Source organism: Olea europaea, unplaced genomic scaffold (assembly GCF_002742605.1).
Source record: "Olea europaea var. sylvestris unplaced genomic scaffold, O_europaea_v1 scaffold823, whole genome shotgun sequence".
Classification (NCBI taxonomy): Eukaryota; Viridiplantae; Streptophyta; class Magnoliopsida; order Lamiales; family Oleaceae; genus Olea; species Olea europaea.
Genome location: NW_019266669.1, coordinates 62,470 through 76,851, shown reverse-complemented (window position 1 = coordinate 76,851; position 14,382 = coordinate 62,470). Strand labels below are relative to the sequence as shown.

General features: G+C 42.8%; 1 pseudogene; it reads right to left on the bottom strand.

Annotated features, from left to right (window-relative positions):
• Positions 1-13,727, bottom strand: part of LOC111391696 — a 30,316-nt pseudogene extending 16,589 nt beyond the window's left edge.
• Positions 13,728-14,382: the final 655 nt, after the last annotated feature.

The window sequence follows — 14,382 nt, the reverse complement described above, 5'->3', positions numbered from 1 at the left end:
CGACGATAGAAAGAGTACCTCGGGTAGATGTTTATATATTGGTTCTAATCATGTCTCAAGAATAAGTAAGAAATAAAACTCAGTCTCCTTGTCCACAGCCGAGGCAGAATATATTGCAGTTGGTAGTTGTTACACTCAATTGCTTTGGATTAAGCAAATGCTGAGTGACTATAAGATAAATTAGGGTACTATGACTGTTTTCTGTGACAATACCAGTGCTATCAAAATATCAAAAAATCTTATTCAGCATTTTAGGACCAAACATATTGACATTCGTCACCACTTTATTCGAGAGCTAGTTGAGTCCAATGTGGTGTCACTTGAACATATCTCTACTGAAAATCAACTTGTCGATCTGTTCACTAAACCTCTAGATGGTTTAAGGTTCGAGTCACTTAGGAAGGCTGTTGGCATCTGTGTTCTTCCTTGATTGTCTTCATAGATGCATGCATGTTTAGTTTATTTCAATAATTCATTTTTGCATTCATGGCATTGCTTGTTTGTTTTTACTTCCATCCGTCTTTCATTTTGGTTATATATATATATAGAGTGGTCATTACGTGTCATTTTGCATTGTAGTTGTTCACTCGGACTTGCAATTTGGGATCAAATATGCATTCAATACATGATTAGTTTCTAATTCCCATTACTTATATTGAGTGTGTGTGGAGTACTTAGTATATGTCACTTTATATTCTATTTGTACAGCACACACTAGGACTGTGTGAGTGAGTCTTGACAGCATGTGTGAGACTTGGGATAACTATTATTAGTCATTGAGTTGACATTGGGTTTGAATTGATCTTGGACTAGATGACCTAACTTCTGGTGCACCCCCAAGTGATCCAAAAGAATATTATTTATTGTATTACATCTTACACATATCTTCGGAGCCTAGTTGACTTGTGCAATTAAGTTTAAGGGGTTTCTCATAACCTGGTACCCTAAAGCCAACTGGTTTGGGAGTCACCGACCCAACGCTCGTTACAAGGGTCTTCTTGGTAGTTTAATGGAGATGAGATAGCGCATAAGATTTAAAAAAATAATAATAAAAAAAAAAATTTGAAGGTCCTTGATGACATTGGGAGAAAGAATAGTTTTACACTATATTTCAGTGAATTATAGGTTCTAGTGGCATTGGATATGACCTTCAAACATATGGATGTTGACTCATACGTCGATGATTTGGTTGTCTCTTCTCATAAAGTTAAGGTTTTAAGTCTTACTTGCATGGAATGAGTGGCACGTTTCACATAGGGCCACATATACAATTTACTCCATCTGTACTTGGTTCTGGTGTGTGGAGAAACATTTTCTAATCATTGAGCATGCCGCATTTGTGATCTATTGCATTTTGATTGGATTTACTACATATGTATATTTCCTATTAAAAAAAAATTTGGGGTCAAAATTCAAATTTCTGTAAATAGTGCTAATTTTGAAAGTTTCTAAAGTGGTGCTACATTTCAAAGTTCTAAACCTGGTGCTGGATTTTTCAATTTTCAAAACTTGGTGCTATTTTTGACAATTTAATCGTCGCTCGCTTGCCGCTGGCAGCTCGCTCAAGCGACAGAAGCAGATTGCTTGTCGCTCGATGTTCGCTCGAGCGATAGCAAGCCTTTTTATTTTCTAGCGACTGGGTTAAATTCATTTTTTTTTAAAATTTCTTCCATTAATTTCTCAAATCTTTCCTCACTAACGACGTTCGTGGTGTTTTTACTCCTCATTACCTGCGTGTGGGTTCTCATTCCATCACCTTGGTGTCGGTTTTACTTCGTATCAATCTCGGGTAAGAGCCTCTCGTTCCCTAGTTTCAGTTCAATTTGGGAATTTTGAATTTTAAGTTTCGTTTTGCATCAATTACTTCATTCTTTGTGCATGTTGGAGTGTGGATTGTGACTTCCTTGCTTTAAGCTTGATTTTGCGCATTTGAACTTCATTTTTTTGTGCTCATTGACTACCTTATTTGTGCGCCGTTCATTGTGGTTATTGCTGTATGTGGTTGGGAGTTTTTTAAGATGCTGGGTCGTTAGATTGGTTGGGGATGATCGTTGTGTTTTTGAATTGACTTGAATTGGAGCAAAACTTATATGCATTCTTCATGCCCATCATGTGTTCGATATTTTGCTTCAACCACATTATGCGGGACTATGTGGTACTGGTTGCATATGTAAGTGAAGTTCTGGCCATTTTGGTGTTCTCATGTCACTGCTCTATTGTTTATGTTCTTGGTCTCATGACCTGCAGCGTGTCCTCCTTCGTCCTGCAACAGTTACTCCTTACGTCTAAGTTACGTCACCTGCATTTATATATTGTCTTACGACTGCTGTGTCATGTATTTAGTTGGTCTTATATGCTTGCTACTGTTGCACTTTCCCTGCATCATTCTACGTGCCTGTATATGTTTGAGCATTGGATCATGAACGTTCATGCATTCCCATTTCTTGGCAATCTATGGGTCTTGATTTCCATTCCACATATCCTTTTTCAGATGGCACGTAAGAGGGCTCGCACTACAGCTCCGCCAGCTAGTGGTTCAACATTGTTTAGTCGGTTAAAGTTTATTTCTTCTACTGAATAGGAAGCGTTTGGGAGTCATTTTTCACTGCGTCCTGTCTTAGTTGAGCGTGAGGTCACCTTATCTGACTTACCACTTGATTTAGCCGCCATTTTGACCTCACGGGGTTGGGAATCTTTACTGATAGGTTTAAATCCCCCGCCTAGTCTCTTTGTTCAGGAGTTATATGTGAACATTCATGAAATTAATAGGTTTTCCTTTAGGGTGTTCCTTCGGGGTCAGACACTTAGGATTGCACTACCTTCAGGTCTAGCTACGAATCCATCAATGAATCACAGCTTATTCTTCACCGATAGGGTAATTATCATGAAACGACTCCAGGATGCATAGTTATCTCCTATCAATGGCTGTGAGACAAGAATCAGCCCCGGACTATTTGAATGATGCAGAAAATATGGACTTGATCCATCATTAATGGCAGAATTACTCATTGATTAAGAATCAATTGATTGATTATGGCTTCCATCTTCTACCATCGTAATATAGAATAAGTTTTGAATAGGAAATAAGATTCTCCAAGGATAGAGTTGTGGCAATGAAGAATCAATCTAATGCTCTGATACCATATTGAGATAGAGAATATCAAAATTGTATTGAATGAATTTCTCAAACTTGTAAATGTTCGTTACAATCATTTTATAAAAAGAAAATGGAAAGTGAACTAACTAACCGACTAACTAACTTTACTTACAACCAATACAATAGTGACACGTGTGACTGCAATTAGCGCCATCTAACTGCATTAAGCTATCACTGATCGTGTTACAGCTATGCTGAGCTTGAGCTGAGCTATTGGTTTGTTGAGTTCTGTTACTACCACATTAAAGGAAAATTACAAATCAAATAGTGCTGGCTAAATGAACAAACATGAATAGGTACTGATATTGCCAAGTTGTATACTTGAAGACTGACATGTACCGACGACTCTTATCTCGATGACACTTTTAATCTTATAATTCAATTGACGTATAGTCCTCGGGGTTTTATGGTCATCGGGGTGTTTATCCCGAGGACTCTATTCTATCTCCTAGGCTCATAAGTCCTCGAGGTTAACTACTCAAGCACTATCCCTCCAGCCAATTCACCCGAGCCGTGTATCAAGTCTTACCTTCGGAGGATTTCAATGTGAATCAAACATCTCCACCCAGGACTCCTACGTCCACAAGAACTCTATGTCAACAATAGTATCATTGGTCATGCAATTATATTACAAATAGTATACTTCTCTCAGGCAGGACTCTATTAAGATAAGAACGTCCAACTTATTCAATCATACCAGGAGTGCACTACCTACCACTATAAATACAGGACCCAGGTCCATTATTCAGGTACGTTCTACACACACAATATCCAACATATATTCATCTTTCAATCCCTTTTTCTGACTTAAGCATCAGAGAGGCGACGAGCACACACCTCGTTGCCTTTGTTTCAGGTATTTGGAAGGCTTTGTTCCTCCAGTCATCATCCTCGGGATTCACCAGGTACAATTTTTGGTAGCATCATTGGCGCCGTCTGTGGGAAATGCTACCAAAAGCCATGGTTAACACACGATCAGGTCTTCCTCCCGCAAACTCATCTGCTCCCATCCCTCATCCTGCCGAAGATCAATCGACTCCTCATGAAGAATCCTCAGGAGTGCCCGTACCTCTGTTAGCGGTCATCATAATCGAAGCCTTTGAAGAGCTCCGTCAGCAGGTGGCCATGCTCACACAATTGTTAAGTCAAAGAAATTCACAACCGTCGCCAACGCAGGCGGAGTATGGCGGTTTTATGGACGATGCTCGAGCACTACCACCGAACCCCCCAAATGGCGAAGTAGGAATCTCGAATATTCACAATATGGCCTCGGGCTCGAGGTCGGTCACCATGGATTCCGGTGAAATTGCCTGAATCATTCAAGAAGGAATTACAGCTGGTCTGCAACGGAATGCTTGGGGGCCAGCAGGTTTCACCCCTAACACTCCATTCACGCCAGAGATATTGTCATATCCCTTGCCCGACAGATTCAAATATCCCCGCATTAAGGAGTATGATGGGACGTCCGACCCCATCAACTACCTCAATGTATATACTGACGTCATGAACTTGCAAGTTCCACCGGATCAGGTTATGTGCAAAGTCTTTCCACAAACACTGACTAATGCTGCTAGGGATTGGTTCTCGACAATGGAGCCCAACTCCATAGCCTCATTCTCAGATTTGGCTGATAAGTTCTCAACCTTCTTTGCGAGTAACAAGCAAATCAGGAAAACCGCAGCCTCTCTCATGCAACTATGCCAGGGGCCGAATGAAACCCTATAAGGGTTTATGACAAGATTTAACAGGAAAGACTTCAAATACCCGACCTCCACATTACAGCAGCAGTTTCTGCCCTTACCTATGCCATAAGGTGTGAGGTCTTCAAAATGTCTTTATCAAAGACCCCACCATAGACAGTAACCGAGCTCCTTAACCGACCCGAAAAATACATCAATATGGAGGAGACGTTAAATCCAAGGAGAGCGGGTCCTTCTCATGAAAATGTCGAAAACAAGAGGCAACATGATCCCGTTCCCTGGCATGAGCATCCTCGGGAAAAGCAGAGAAATGAGGCGCCCTCAGCATCTTTAACTCGGTTGAACACCTCTAAGACCAATATCTTGATGGCGATTAAGGATATGAAAGAATTAAAGTGGCCTTCGAGGATAAAGTCCCCCCCTGACACAAGAGATAGGAGCAAATATTGCGAATTTCATCGGGATCATAGGCATACCACGGAAGATTGTCAAGCTTTGCAGCGGGAAATCGAAGCTCTCATTAAAAGAGGATTTTTAAAAAATTACATTGGTCATGATAAACGGCCAAGGAATGATCGTGACAATCGGAAAGAGCCTGGAGTCGGAAGCAATGCTCAACCCACTGCCTGAACCATTAATATTATCGTTGGGGGCATAACATCCGGTGGAGACACAAATAGTGGGCGAAAGCAGTATGTCCGCCAACATGCTCATACCCCAAGAGAATCCAGTGATGAAGTTAAAGACATCACTTTTGGTGCAAGAGATTTGGAAGGAATATCATATCCTCATGACAATGCCTTGGTCGTCTCTGTGGTTGTGGCTAACTTCGAAGTAAAGAGGATTCTGGTTGATAATAGGAGTGCAGCAAATATACTCTCACAAGAGGCTTTCGCCAAAATGGGGATCTCTCCGAAATAGCTCAAAGCAGTAAAGACCCCTCTACAGGGATTTGGTGGTGGAGTCATTATCCCTAAAAGCATCGTCGAGCTCCTGCTAACATTAGGATCTGGTAATACACAAGTGACAGAGATCACGCCATTCCAAGTGGTTAACACCCCAATGGCCTACAACATCATTTTGAGAAGACCCCTACTAAACAAAATCCAGGCTATTGTATCAACCTTCCACCTTGCCATGAAGTTCCCCACAGGTCATGGCATCGAAGTAGTTAGAGGAAATCAAACGGTTGCCAGACAGTGCTATGTTACTAGCATCTGAGGAATGAGTACAGACGTCATGCAACTTTCATACCTCAAGCTCGAGCCAAGAGGCAGATTGGCCCCCGTTGAAGAATTAGAGGCGGTCGAGATCGAGCACGGGAAAGCCGTCACTATTGGTCGGGACCTCCAGGCCAACCTCCGGGAGGAAATCCTTGATTTTCTGACCCGCAACGTCGATATTTTTGCATGGAAGGTGGAGGATATGCCCGGGATAGACCCAAAAGTCGCCGTCCATAGACTCAATATCAGCCTAGGGGCTAAACCTGTTAAGCAAAGGAAGAGGCAGTTTACGCCGGAAAGACGTGCGGTCATTCAGGAAGAGGTCGGTAAATTGGTAAGAGCGGGGTTCATAAGAGAAGTCCAATACCTCGATTGGCTCACTAATGTTGTTCTGGTGAAAAAGGCCAGCGGTAAATGGAGCGTCCTCATTGACTTCACAGATCTGAATAAGGCATGCCCAAAAGACAGCTACCCGTTACCTAGGATTGATAATCTTATGGATAGCACATCCAGACATAAGCTGTATAGCTTCTTAGATGCATTCTTAGGGTATCGTCAAATTCTCATGGCCAAAGAAGACCAAGAGAAGACTTCATTCATGGCTGATTCAGCCATATATTGCTACAGGGTGATGCCATTTGGGTTGAAAAATGCTGGGGCAACATATCAGAGGCTCATCAACAAAGTCTTCGCCGATTTGATAGGGAAGAACATCGAGGCCTATGTGGATGATATGGTTGTAAAGAGTAAGAAGGTAGAGGAACACATATCCGACCTTGAGGATGTGTTCGCCACCCTACGAAAATATAAGATGAAGCTCAACCCAGAGAAGTGTGTATTCGGCGTAGTTTCAGGAAAGTTTCTGGGTTTCATGATCACTCATCGGGGGATTGAGGCCAACCCCGACAAGATTCAGGCTCTGGTAGCAATAGAATCACCAAGGACCAAGAAAGAGGTTCAAAAGTTGACAGACAGGGTAGCCGCCTTAAACAGGTTCATGTCCCGAGCAGCAGACAGGTGCTTCGCTTTCTTCAAAGCCCTCATGGGTAATCATTACTTTGAATGGAATGAGAAGTGTAAGAAGGCTTTTCAGGAACTCAAGCAGACATTGGAATCTCCTCCTATCCTCACCAAACCCAAGCCCAGAGATACTTTGTATTTGTACTTAGTTGTATCTCAGAATGCAGTGAGTGGTGCCTTGGTGAAAGAGGTTAACAGGGGCAGTAACCCATTTATTATGTAAGCAAAGTCCTACTTAATACAGAAACGAGATGCACTTTGGTAGAACAACTTGCCCTTGCACTGATAGTAGCAGCACGAAAACTTCGTCAATATTTTCAATCACATCCTATTATAGTGCTCACAAATCAGCCTCTAAAACACATTCTTTAGAAGTCAGACGTCTTAGGAAGACTACTAAGGTGGGCAATTGAACTTGGATAATTTGACATAGAATTCAAGCCACGTCCTTCTATCAAAGCTCAGGCCTTAGCTAATTTCATTGCAGAACTCACTCCAAGGCCTCGGGGGCCAGATGGTAGCTCGAGCTCGACCATAGGCATGTGGCAAATTTTCGTAGATGGAGCATCAAACTCCTTAGGCTCGGGTGTAGGGGTCATAATCATAAGCCCGGACATGCTCATAAACATTCAATGTGCACTCAGGTTCGAATTTGAAGCGACCAATAATGAAGCGGAGTATGAGGCCGTCATCATAGCCATAGAACTCGCCATCAATCTCGAGCTTGAAAATGTCAATATTTACAATGATTCTCAGTTGGTGGTTGGACAAATTGAAGGGACATTCGATAGGAAGGATGAGAAGATGAGCTTATATTGCTTGAAAGTGCATGATCTCCAGAGAAAGTTCAAGGGGTGTGAAATTGTGAAGATTACTCGGGTTGAGAATTTTAAGGCCGATGCTTTGTCAAGATTGGTGTTCATGGGAATAGATGGACTTGACAGGACAGTCCACGAAATTGTAACCGAGTCAAGCATCAATCAAACCATAGGCGTCATGGATATTGATGATGAGCTATCGTAGATGGATCCAATAGTGGACTTCATAAAATATGGCAATCTTCCAGAAGATCCTCGAGTAGCAAGAGGCATCCGATCCAAAGCCCCAAGGTATTGCATTATTGAGGGAATCCTCTTTCGCAGAAGCCTCATACTTCCATACCTCAGATGCCTTAAGCCTTCCGAATCATCCTAGGCCCTAGAAGAAGTTCATGAAGGGGTGTGCGGGAACCATCAAGGAGCTCGGGCATTAGCCTTCAAGCTCATAAGGTATGGATATTATTGGCCTACCATGAAGAAAGATGCCCAGGAATATGTCAATAAGTGTGACAAGTGCCAGAGATTCAGCAATATCATCCATTCTCCCGCAGAAGACCTCACTAGCATTAGTTGCGCAGCCCCATTTGAGCAGTGGAGAATTGACATCCTCGGTCCCTTTCCAATAGCTAGGGGGCAACTGAAGTTTATGGCGGTGGCTGTAGAGTATTTCACTAAGTGGGTGGAGGCTGAGCCTTTGGCAACAATTTCAAAGCCTAAGTTGAGAAGTTTCATTTGGAAGTCCATCATCTGCAGGTTCGGGATACCATAAGTCCTCATAACTGATAATGGCAGGCAGTTTGACAATGCACAATTTAAAAACTTCTGCTCCAACCTAGGGGTCGATCACCGTTTGACATCAGTTTTCCATCCTCAAAGCAATGGTCTTGTTGAAGTAACCATTCGAATTATATTGCAAGACCTTCATACAAGGATCGGAGATGCAAAAGGTTCCTGGTCTGATGAGTTACCCTCCATACTTTGGACATATAGAACATCCCACAGAACCACTACAAGGGAAACCCCCTTCATGTTGGCTTTCGGTATTGAGGCCACCATCCCTGTTGAAGTTAGGTTGCCCAGCCAAAGAAGGCTTGAGCCTGAAGACGTAGGAGACACCACTGAACACCTCGACCTCTTGGAAGAAATTCAGGATCATGCAGCTTTAAGAGTGGCCTCTTACCCAGATAAAACAGCAAAGTACTTCAATAAAAAAGTAAAGATACAGAGATTCAAAGCCGGAGACCTTGTGTTAAGAAGGGTCAAAGCAGTGGGTCATGCCGCGGGCAAGCTAGGACCAGTATGGGAAGGGCCCTTCGAAGTCATTCGACAGCTCCAAGGAGGTGCATACAGTTTAAAAGATGCATCAGGAAGACCACTTCCAAGACTATGGAACGTCGAGAATCTAAAAGTATATTACAAATAACCTGTTCTTCCATTTTTCGACAGTCAGGCATGCGTGTCAAGGTTCACGTTTTCAGTTTTCAGGCCTGCGTGCTGAGTCTTATTTTTCGATAGTCAGGCCTGCGTGCCAAGATTCACAATTTTAGTTGTTAGGCCTGCGTGCCAAGTCTATTTTTAAAGTATGATAAAGCTATTTATCAAAATATGATCTAGCTACAAAAAGCCTTACCCCGCGCAAGCGACTTAAGCCTTGCCCCATGCAAGCAACCAAAAAGCCTTGCCCCGTGCAAGCAACCAAAAAAGCCTTGCCCCGTGCAAGCAAAAAATCATACCACGAGCAAACAATTAGGAACTGTTACCAGGGCAAATGATACAGGTAACCTTCCCAAGCACACAGTGCCCGATCAATGATATGTCAGATCTTATTAAAAGGCCATCATTGTCCTCGGGAATCACGCTATAGGTCGGTACCATACATTGTCATTAGTCCCCAAGATAATCCCCTTATTAAAGAATGACTTGATCGAGTTACTACCTTAGAAAATTTTACGAAAGTAAGTCCTCGAGATTTACTATGCTCGAGCTCAATGCCTAATTTCAAAAATGATTTTGTGAAATTAAGTCCTCAAGATTTACTATGCTCGAGCTCAGAGCATAATTTCAAAAATGATTTTGTAAAATTGAGTCCTCGAGATAAACATGTACTATGCTCGAGCTCAATGCATAATTTTGAAAAATCACTGTGAAATTTAGTCCTCAAGATAATCCTATTGGTCGAGCATGACATAAATGAAACTTTGTCGTCAGATATAATATCTTAGGAGTCGAGGTTAAAACTTCATTTAGGCGTCAATTAGTAATGAATCATTATTTACTAAGTCTTAAAACAAATGTTCGAGAATTGTGATCAAGATCGAGCTATCATTTACTATTAACCTCGAGAAAAACACTTGATTACATTTCAAAAAAGTGTTTCAAAAAGAAATACAAAACACGAGGATCGGGGAGGGATCTGCCTAGCCTATATACCCCAATGGGGGATCGAGGTTTGTAATGTCGATCTCATCATCTGAATCCTCAGCCTCTCCCCCCTCCATGCCATCGTCGTCCTCATTCGCTCCCCCGTCATTAGACTGTGAGAGCTCGAGAGTATTAGCAATGGAGGATACTGTCTTCAGGTCCTCAGGGGTAACGTCGAGCAACCTTGCTCGAAGAAAAGCTCGAGCCTCCTTAAAAGCATGGAGGTAGGCAATCGAGGCGTACTCGCCCTTGATCCTGTCGCAGTCCTTAGACATCTGAAACTCTTCCCAAGCTCGCTCCTTAACCTTCGCCATCTTGTCCTTGAACTCCTTGGTCTTCCGCACCAGTTCGAGCTTAGCCTCCTCGGCCTCATCCTTCGCAGCCCCAACCTCGTTCCTCGAATTCCTATTTTCACTAAGGATATCCTCACACTCCTTCAGCCAAGCCTCGTGCTCAGCCTCGAGCTCAACAATCCTCATGTTTTTACTTCTCGAGGACTCTGTGATATCAACAATTCTCTTGGACTCCCCAAGACCTCGTTGGGTGACTCCTCAAGAAACACTCAAAACCTGCAAGCAATAAACCTAGAGCATCATGCACAGCAAACAAAAGAATGAAAAGTAAAAGTATTGAGGATAACCTTCATTGTAAGGAGCTCGAGGGCCTTGACGCCCTCATCAAGCTCAACATCCTCCCGGTATTTTGTGACAAGGCTCGGGACTAGGTGGCATATTTCAAACTCCTTAGTAATCGAAGCCACCATAGGAGTAATGTCGTCCTCGACATCGACAACTTCAGAGGAAGCTCGAGGAGTGACCCTAGGAGTTGGAGACCTCTGGCTTTGCTGGAACCTTGGGCTCGATGGCTCTGGTTGAGGTCGTGATGTTTCACCAGGACCCCTCACCATGTGATCAGATTGGGGGTCCTCTAGGCCTCTTCTTGCTTTTCTTCCTCACCTGGGGCTGGCCCTGAGGCTGGGCACTGGCCCTAGAATTGACGAAGTTAGGCAATGCTCGAGGATCAAAAGATATTCCTAAAAAGAAAGAACAACACATTAGAACGAGCATAAGCTCGAGATATTCCAAAAGAGCATGGATGGTAGAGGTAAACCCTACCCTCGACGCCTCTAACGTCTGCCAGATCTATCACCTCTTCCCCGATCTCTTTCATGCTCGAGAATAGAGGGCACAACTTCAACAGCATCCTCCTATCTCGCTCCAAATGGTCTGGATATACTTCACCCTCACAAAACTTCTCGGCGTCGAGGATTCCTCACTCAGGCTAGAAAGGAAAGTCAAGGTCTTGAGCTATAACATAGAACCAACCCGCCCTCCACTCCTTCAAAGAACTAGACATCCTCAGGACCCTGAACCCTCCTATGGCCGAGAGGTACCCAAAGCATGTATATCTAGGTGTTTCTTGAGCTTGAAGACCAACTTGCAAAGGTCGACACAGGAGACGATGCCTAAATACCTACAAGCAATGAAGAAGTAGACTACCATTCTCCAGGCATTGGGCACTAATTGCCCAGGACACATGGAATGCTCGACCAGTAATGCAGTAAATAAAGGATGCGATGGCCACCTGAACCCAGCCTTAAGAGTCTTCCTAAAAATAACGAACTCCCCTTGTCGAGCCCTTACCATCCTATCCTCGGGGTCTAGACATCTAATGTCACAGTTAAGCATTAACCCATGTTCCCTAGCCGTAGCTATTGCAAGGTGCTCCTTCAAGGTACAGACCTCGTCAGGGTACTCCAAGACAACATCACTCGGGGACCTAGGTCGGGCGTCGATAGGAATAGCTAATGGTATTAACACCCTTCCTGAACCCTCATTACCCCCCCGAGCTCTCAGAATGACCACTACCCTCACTACTCGACATAACTTAGATAGTACTAGGAAAATAACTAAAGTCTCGAAGCCTTACCTGAATAATTCCCAACGCCTAGATTAGGATGACTTTCCTCGAGCACGAGCTTGTAGAGAGGTTTTTCACAGTGAGTAAAAGTAAAAAGTGAAAGGTAAATGAGGGTATCTATAGGGAGGGAATACGGAAGGCCAAAGATCGCTATCTTCAGCCGTTCAAGATGCGACACGTGGCGTACATCCAAGCGCATCCCTCTGTAGCATCGAGCGCGAGCTCTACAGAGGAGTGCGCGGGGGCCAATGATATTGCCAAGTTGTATACTCGAGGACTGACATGTACTGACGACTCTTATCTCGAGGACACTTTTAATCTTATAATTCAATTGAGGTATAGTCCTCAGGGTTTCATGGTCATTGGGGTGTTTATCCCGAGGATTCTATTCTATCTCCTAAGCTCATAAGTCCTCGAGGTTAAGTACTCGAGCACTATCCCTCCAGCCAATTCACCCGAGCTTGTGTATCAAATCTTACCTTCTGAGGATTTCAATGTGATTCATACATTTCCACTCAGGACTCTTACGTCCACAAGAACTCTATGTCAACAATAGTATCATTGGTCATGCAATTATATTATAGATAGTATACTTCTCTCATGCAGGACTCTATTAAGATAAGAACGTCCAACTTATTCAATCCTACAAGGAGTGCACTACCTACCACTATAAATACAGGACCCAAGTCCATTATTCAGGTACGTTCTACACACACGATATCTAGCATATATTCATCTTTCAATCTCTTTTCTGACTTAAGTATCGGAGGAGCGACGAGTACACACATCGTTGCCTTTGTTTTAGGTATTTGAAAGGCTTTGTTCGTGTAATCTCCAGTCATCATCCTCGGAATTCGTCAGGTACAATTTTTGGTAGCATCAAGCACAAACAATTAATTGACAAAAATGTTGAAAAATGGAAAGCAAAATTACCATTGCGCCAGTGTCCATATGGCTGATATCTGCTGTCACACCATGAGTGTTAACTACATCATAAAGATGAAGCACCGAAACCAACGTATTCATTTTCATTAACATAGCTAGAGGCTGCCCAACTGCCCCCACTATTGCCTCTTTGAATCCCGGCGATCCCCCTTTTGCCCGACAGTTGGCTTGGCCCGCCCCATATTTCGAACTGACCTCCATCTTTAGAACACATTTCACGCACGTTATCAACCCCAGTCAGAAATAATTTCATTCCTTTTCTACAATTTTCCCAAGAAAAGCAAGAAAGTCGCAAATATCAGGCACCTAACGAATTGAAAGAAAACACAAGTGTACAATTAAACTTTCACATTCCCAGGATCATGATCGATTCTTTGAAAAATAATATTCAACTTAGGATGATTACAATAATGAAAGCGAAATCGAACGGAAGGGAAGGTGGTACCTGAATAAGATTAGTTGGAGGATTACGATGAGCTGATAATCTAGCAATGCGCTGATTAATATCTGCACCTGGCTGCATTTTTTCGCTTAAATGAATTATTGTTGAAAAGTTGAAAGAAGTAAACTTTGGTTATCAAACGCGAACAAGAAAGCCCGATATGAGAAGGAAGACCCAATATAACGTGTATATAATAATATGTACAGTTGAGTAATTGAATTCTTGTGTCGAGCGTTAAGAGTTCGACGAAGGTAGTTGTGCGAAGATGACGACGCCAGAGCTTCATTGGGATCCGCGAAATTGGTTTCATATTTTGGCCCAAATAAGTTTGCTTGGGTTGAGCCCAATGGACCTGCACTTCAGTTACTGCATATTCTTGGCCTTGTATTCCAGTTATTTTAGCACGAAATTTTGAGTCTCACATATCTATCGAGCTTTAGCTTTACCCTTACCCTTCCCAAAGACAATTTCTCTCTCTCACATCCAATCGAGCCCTATTCAAAATAATTCACCGCCGATTAATATACATTTCACTTTTAGTTTTCTTATCTAATTGCATCAAGAAATTAAGTTAGCCAGCACTGACGTATCCAACATAGAATCTTGTCAGCAAGTTTGTTGGACATTACATACGAAATGTTATCTAAGACTTATAAACGGATTGCTTCCTCCTGCAATAAGCTGCGAGGAGTTATGTGAAAAGGAAGGATGTCAAGAAAATGTTTACCCCACTTGT